The sequence below is a fragment of the Polyodon spathula genome, chromosome 2, assembly GCF_017654505.1.
Source record: "Polyodon spathula isolate WHYD16114869_AA chromosome 2, ASM1765450v1, whole genome shotgun sequence".
NCBI classification, from domain to species: Eukaryota; Metazoa; Chordata; class Actinopteri; order Acipenseriformes; family Polyodontidae; genus Polyodon; species Polyodon spathula.
In genome coordinates this window covers 13,140,601-13,148,968 of record NC_054535.1, presented here as the reverse complement: position 1 = coordinate 13,148,968, position 8,368 = coordinate 13,140,601, and positions in this window count along the sequence as shown.

Sequence of the window (8,368 nt, the reverse complement as noted above, 5' to 3'; positions counted from 1 at the left end):
TGGTTGAATTAAAACAAACTGCTGAATGGTGATTCCGTGACTTAACAGAAAATGAATTACAAAACATACTGTAAAAAAAAAAAAAAAAAAAAACAAAAACAAACAAACACACACACACACACACACACACACACACACGCCATTTACCTGCATATGCCCTTGTACATGGGGTTCTGAAAAGTGCCGGTGTAGTTTCCAGAAAGAACAGGAAACAATTATATAACTAAACTAATTGGAAATACCCCATGTCACATACATTTCTGACATCATTGCAACCTGTGATATATTGATTAACCAAAAAAAAAAAAAAAGGCTGAATAAATTAGTGTGATTGCATGGTAAAGTAATTTAGATTGCTTACTGGGTAGTATTGAAATATTTAAAAATGCATGTGGAAAAATTGGAATGCCATTTAAATGTGAACAAGTGAAACATGTTGAGTATTGCAACCTTTTAATACAATTGATTGTTTTAAGATGCACGGTTAGCAAACTTCAAAATACAATTAAGAAAGAGCTTTCCTATAGCTCAATTAACTGGATAGCATTAAAGTCACGCTTGTCTGTTTAAGAATAGCCTACAATAGTAAACATGTAAAACCGTTGGTCAAATGAGATCAATTGGGAATGTGTCGTAATAGGGAATGAAAGAACCCACCCACTGCCTAATGGTACTGAGTTGAAACCCAGGCTCACTTGCATCGTGAAGAATACCCCAGGGGTACCTAGGCAGCCAACAGATCTACTAAATAATACATAAAACAGCCCTGTAATCAATGACAAAGACCTTTTTTCCCTCTGTCCAGCCTTTTCCAAGCCCAAGGCTTCCTCATTGCAGCATTTACATGTTTTATGAAGCCTGTGCCTGTGGATGGAAAAACAAAACACCAATGTCCTGCTTTGAATGAAATGGTAGGAGAGACTGGGGCTGGTTGTCACATTGTTTACTGTTTATTATTTTCCTCAATCTGGTGATATGCTGCGAGGTTCCGTTCCTCGTTATATTGAAGAATAACTCTTCACATACAAAGTGATGTTTTTCTATTTCAGTATAACTTTATTTCAAATATGATATTTAGATGGTTGAAAATGCGCCGGTCACCTGTGACAACCTGCCCCATACTGGGGTTGGTTGTCACACGATATGGGGTTGGTTGTCACAACGTGTGCAACATTTTTAGTTTTTTTTTTTTTTTTAAAACATAAAGTTTCTACTATGTACAAAGACAGAAAAAGTTGTATTTTTACTTTTTATGTGAACATAAAAAATACAGACTTATATATATTTGAAATGTTGAGCCATGCTACAAAATAATACCACAGCCTCCACAGCACCAGAGGACAAACAGTAAATAATTTAAATAAGCATTACAGTGTGACATAGCCCACACTTTGATGTAAAAAAGTAGAAAGAAAAATATAAGACTTCTTCCTATAGGATTTACATGTGACAACCAACCCCCAAAACTATGTGACAACCTGCCCCAACCAGACCTTACATGATAATTAAATTCTCTCAGTACTGCTGGGAGAACCTACTGGTTTTGTTTTTACACCAGCCAGTATCTGGTTCTATTTAACATGGCCACCAGTTCAAACAAACTCCAATACTACTAAGAGTTATAACATAAATAACAAAATATGCATTTTTTATTTTGGGTATGAAAAAAAAATGAAATATGTGCTAACCTTCATGTTGCATGGAATTGACCTCAAATTACAAGATGGTTGACTTCCAGACAATAGAACACACACATTTCAGTGTTAGTATCACCTGCCTGCGCCTTCTAGTTTCACAGCTATGAGCACTGTAACAATCAACCCATGTGACAATCAAGCCCGGTCTCCCCTATTGGCCATGGACAAGTCGCTGGATTCCAGGGGCGCTCCATCCGTTTCCTTCTTTATACACGATATTTTGGGAGAATCCCCATCTAAACCACAACACCACGATGCTGGGCACACAAAAGTATTAACCATTTCCACAGAGAACGCAGAGCATGAAAAACAATAGGAGGCCACGTCTAGCGAGAATTCCGGTAAGATGCCGATACAAGGTTATACAAATGCCACAGTGAAGTTTAATGAATATGGATACTTTATAAGAGTGAACATTTCCCAAGCTAGCCTTATTAGTAGAGTATCTAATATTGCATGTCGCTGCTTTTGTTCTCGTATTCGTTTAAAAAGATAACAAGTTATCTATCTTTCACAAACGCTTGACGGAAAACTCATTACATCTTGTATTTTTTTTTTAAATTTTCAACACAACCTGTATATTTCAGTGATTGTTGAAAAACAGATCCTGAAAGGAAAAAGAAAACAAGGACTGTTTTTTTCACACAATCAGGTTTTCCAGCTGCAATCTACATTTGATATAAAACGATATTTAAGCAGCTCCGAAACAGCTGGACTGGCTGCTGCTTTGCATCTCACAGAGACTCGGGTTTCAGAATAGAAGAAATACATGGAAACGACAACTGACCTCTGAAACGGAGTCACCAAATCTAGGAACCGAACCCCAGCCACTGTCATCGTTCCACATACAAGCAGCTTTACAGAACAGAGACGAGCCTCTTCACACTCCAGGAGATGTATTACAAAATAAGGCCTCATTGTATGCAGCATTCTTACCTTATTATGGGACATTACTACCACAGGATACGCCAATCATACATTATGCTTTACTCTAAAAAACACAATTGTTTGATACGTTCTATGTTTATTCTATTATTTCACGAATTACACATTTATATACCGGTATACACTTTACAAATTACAATAATTTATTTTAAAATATTATTATTATTATTATTATTATTATTATTATTATTATTATTATTATTATTATTATTATTATTCACATTGCAAACTACTTTTTGACTATGTAGAATAAATGTTTTACATTTTTCGAATTGCCATGGAGGTATATCTGAAACCTGTCATTTTTCTTTGGTCATATTTAAGAAATTTTAATTTAAACTCATACGTTGCATGAGTAAGAAGCGTATTTATTAATCAGTTTATTTAAAATGTTATTTTTTTGTACTGGTAAAAATCTGATCTGATTGAGAGGAAGACTGGTATTAGAACTTCATAACTGTAAACGACAATAACATAAACTAGAAAGTTTATAATATGTGAATGTGTTTTGTAACGTTTTTGAAAGTAGCGACGTGTATATAATAACTGCAGTGATAACACGTTTACGCGTTTACTGTGCATACCATAAAAGCAAACATAGTAAATCAAACTAAAATCAAAGTGAAAGAAAGGCAGAAGACAGGAGAGCATGGGAAATGGTGACTGAAAACACAGTTAATTACCCGATTAAGAAATGCATGGCAAATGTGCAAGCACTGGAGAAAAAAAAAATAATAATAATAATAAATCATTTATTTAAAGAGACGGGTCTGGTGCAATAATGCGCACGATAGAATGTCTTTAACCTTGGGGGCAGATAGTTTCAAGCCAGCCCTCTTCTCTTTCTCACGCGATTGCCAAGTTCAACAGGCGTTCAGTTAGGCGCAGAACAGCTTTCGTGCATTAACCGGTTCATTGTCTGTTTAGATAACTTCAGAGGAACTCAATCAAATAAAGCGTTTATAAAACAAAATCTCTTCAGTCGGTATGAAGCAGACAATGGACACAGAAGCATACCATAGCTAAAACAATGAAAAAGTCACTACACTAAACAGCGGCTTTTAAAAAGTATCAAATAAGAAAACCTATATATAATAGTTTCATGATAGCACTGCATACAATGATTCAATCGTTCTGTTGTATTTATGAAATAAACAGGAATCTTATGAAGCAAATTAGTGGAAATATAAATTAGTGTTAATAGTTTTTGAAATTACAAATCTTTACAAAATCAGCATTAAGGTGTGACGTATATATCTTACACCTTTGATTTACAGTATGGTCATAATTTGAGCCCAACTAAATATGCAATATGAATTAAGAAATATATTTTTATTTATAATGAAACCTGCGTATATTAATTTTAATATATCACATTAGTAGAAAAACAGAGAGCCTCAGTAATATACTAAAATACGGGAAAGTTACAATTACACTGGGTTTACCACTTATATACTGTTTTACAACTTTGTCTTTTCAATACAGGGCTCAGAATTTTGTAGGGTGAATCTGTTTCTTGTTTGGTCATTCTTACTGTAATGAAAGAGAAAACTTTCAAATATTTCAAACCAAGCTAATTGAAGATTAATACTAGAAGAGTTTACCATGTAAGTACATTTTATTTGAACCTGTATTGTCAATAAGCACAAATCTCAAGATCTGTTTCCTTCTGTTGGTTCTCACGATGATAAAAAACTTATCTATACATACATACATATAACGAATGAACAACCGAATTAAGAAAAAAAAGGTACATGAATGTGTAAAAGTGTCCCATTATTAAGAAAAATATAATTTGTTGTATATTAATGAACCACAAATAAAGACCTGTCGGTTTTAACTGCATACAACATATATGCTATGTATAACGGGTGTCAACACATTTCTTTACTGTTTTAATGTATGAAATAATACGTTTATGTGTGTGCAATTCGCAGATATACTGTATTTTTGCATGAAATGCTCTCAAAGCATTTGGTGCATGTTCTTGTGATCAATTTTTCTTAAAAATGGGGAACACAAATGGTATCTTATACGATTCCAGTGGTGTCTACAGCACAGTATTTTACACACTGAAATGTCTAAAGCCCATATTTTATATAGTTTGCGGTTAATCTGAAGTTATTTTAAACGGTTAAATAAAAAATATTAATAAAAATGGTAAATTGATGTTTTACTATACACTAAAAAGTTGCAAAGACATTGATTTTGAAAGCAAATAGGTCCAAAATGAGTCAGATAACAAATGTCTTTTTTTTTTTTTTATTGCCAACAACTGGTGGCAATCTGGAAAGAAAGTGATGTGCTCACTTCTGACCTTAGTTCCTGGCAATTCTCAGCATTGTATCAATTATCTTTGGGGAGCGCTGCCAGAGTCTTATTGAACACATAAAAACGTGACTCCACATAAGCTCAAATAGATTTGCATTGATTTAATTTCCCATATATAATTTCACTTGTATTTGTATTCATTGTTCCAGTAATTGTGTGTGTGCGTGCATGTATGTATGTATGTATGTATGTGTGTAGTTCACATCTTATCTTATATGTTAAGTGCTATCACGTGGAACACAATCGCAACCTGGGGCTCGTTTCTACATGCACTTACGATATCGTACCCAACAACGTCCCTGTTCATTATGGTTTTTATATGTTGTGACTTCTCATGTGTCGCACTTCTGATAGATTTAATAATCAGTCAAGGCAACACAATTATATGTTTATGGTGCAGTCCCAAGCATTTCATTTACATGGGAATACATACAATAAAAAATAGGGTAGATGGAAAATGTAATAGGACATTTAAAACTATAGTTTCTGCCTGTTACGTAAGTAATGATTACGCAAACCTAGTTTTCTAGACCATTCAAAATATATGGTAACCTTGTGGTGCTTGCCCAGCGCTAGTCGACCTGTCGTTCAGAAACACGACAGCGACTCGAATGGATTTTCATAGCCGATCGAATTGACAGGTGAGAAATGGTCGAAACATCTAACTGCAGTTATGACATCGCAATATAGAAAAGAGCCCCTGGCTATGTAAAAAAAGTACTGACCTACACACCACACACCTACACCAGCTGTGTATCCCCTAAACAACCAAAACAACAAAATATTAAGAGAAGAAACTGCATTGTAAAAGGTTATCAAGTTTGTTTGATCTTGGAAACCGCTAGAATAACTATAGTTGTTCCGTTTATCTTTTTCATTTTATTTCGTATATCAAAAACAAACACCAGGCTAACCAAAGTATGATATTCCTTAAATTAGATTGAATTCTAACAAGCTTCAAACTTTTAATTACAAAAAGAGGTCAAATGTCTAAACGATAGAGGTTTACAATTGTTTATTTGCCGATGTAATGCTTTTAATTAAGTTTCAAAAAGTATTTGAAATACTAATGTCCAGTATGGAGAAAAGCCATGTACAGTTGGTATTGGATATATATATATATATATATATATATATATATATATATATATATATATATATATATATATATATATATACACACACACACACTATCTAAATATTTTTGAATGAAAATTTTAGTGATTTCTTTTCAAACCGTTTGTATTTTATTTAAAAAATACCACAACATTTGTAGGCCCTACAATTCCTAAAACATACCAGAAAACATTATATATATATATATATATATATATATATATATATATATATATATATATATATATATATATATGTGTGTGTGTGTGTGTGTGTGTGTGTGTGTGTGTGTGTGTGTGTATATATATATATATATATATATATATGTGTGTGTGTGTGTGTGTGTGTATATATATAATTTATGATATCGCTAGAGGGTCCTACTTATACTCAGCTATGGGGGTTGCATATAAGTTTATTTAGAACAAGGAGAAACCTACATTCGTTTACATGACAAATATGGCATTTTGTTTAAGGGAGGCCCTCTTACCCCACCCTACCCGCATCCTTCATACCATGGCAGAGCGCTGTACAAAGTAACAAACAAAACAAAATAGCTCTTGTGTTTAATACACTCCAGTTACAATGAATTATTTAAAAGCACAATAAAAAAGGTAGGTTTTCAATTTAGATTTAAAATAATCTGTATGTTTCAGCCTGCCTAATGGTAACTGGAATTGAGTTCCCCAACCAAGGAGCACAACAGTAAAAAGCTCTTTTAAAGCTGTTTTTAGATGGCTATTTGGAACAATTAAAAGTTCTGCTTTTTCTCAAAGAACCACTAGGAACATATAGAGTTAGTAGTTATTGGAGACAGGATGGCCCTAATCCATGAAGGGCCTTATAAGTTATTACAGAAACTTTAAAATCAATTTGGTAGATCATTGGTAACCAATGTAAGGACCTAAGCACTGGAATAATATGTTGAGAATGATGAGCAGGCCTATGAGAAAGAAGTCTGGCAGCTATAGTGGCAGGTATAGCAACAAAGAATTGTAGTAATCAAGATGAGAAGTTATAAATGCGTGCATCAACATCTCTGAATAACTCACATCCAATATAAGATAGGCATTATATCATATAAAAGTACACCAAACATAGCTATAGATTCTACAATTTTAAACAACACAAAAAACTTGTTTTTTTAAGTACATTTATTTTATACTTTTATTGCGTTTTTATTATTTAAAGAGACAATAACTTGCCCCCATTCAAAATGCTGGAGTCGTGACCAAATCCCCTTTGAAAATAATATGATGATAATAATAATAATAATAATAATAATAATAATAATAATAATAATAATAATAATAATAATAATAATAATAACTTTTATTTATTATAGCGTCTTTCACACCTAGATGTCTCAAGGTGCTGTACAAAACAAAACAATCAAATAAGCATCACAAAAACATAATGAATAATAATTATTTAGTTTAAAAAAATCTATATTTGCATAAACAAATAAAATACAATCAAATAGGTAAATATAGTGATAAAAGTACAGTATATTATAATAAACAGCAGTAGCATCAATAAGTTAGAAAGGTACCCTCTGCAATCCTAAACAGGCTTGTACAACGTCGGGGCAGAATATACCACAGAATTAGCTTTTCTATATAATGTTGCTCACTACTTGGTCGCATTTCATTGATACCAATTTAGCCTCATTGAACTTTGAGAACCATGGCATTGTAAGATGTGTGCGCAATATCTTGACATGGTTTCTGATCAATAAATTATTATAGTTGACCGCTTGAAGAGGGAGGATATGTGACAGATCCACAATATTCTAATAACCCTGTCTTCTGATACTGAGAGTGTGTCCCGGGTGAGGGGGCCTTCTCCTGTCATTTCCCACTCATGTCTCCACCTTTGTATTTTTTTGAGTGCAATGTCAAGATACTATAACCTGTCCACTTAACCAGGCAATCATTCAAGAGTGCAAGTAAAAAAGGAAATTACAGAAAATGTGATTAAATCAAAACATAAGTTGTGCCTTGTCATTATACTACACTAGAAGAAAGGAACATTGTGATTTAATGTAGGGATATGGAGCCAGACAATTTTAGTGGTACATACATTCTTGCATTAAACACTCAGAAATACTAATCTCTTAAAACCTTAAACATTTTGGAAAAAAATTCCAATCAAACTAGAATCTTGAGATTAGTAATTGATTTTCAAAGTTCCCATCTTTGCATTCATCACATTTCCATTTTTGTCTTCATTTTCAGGGCCACAGAAGTGACCTTCAGTACAGGTGTGCAGAACATTAT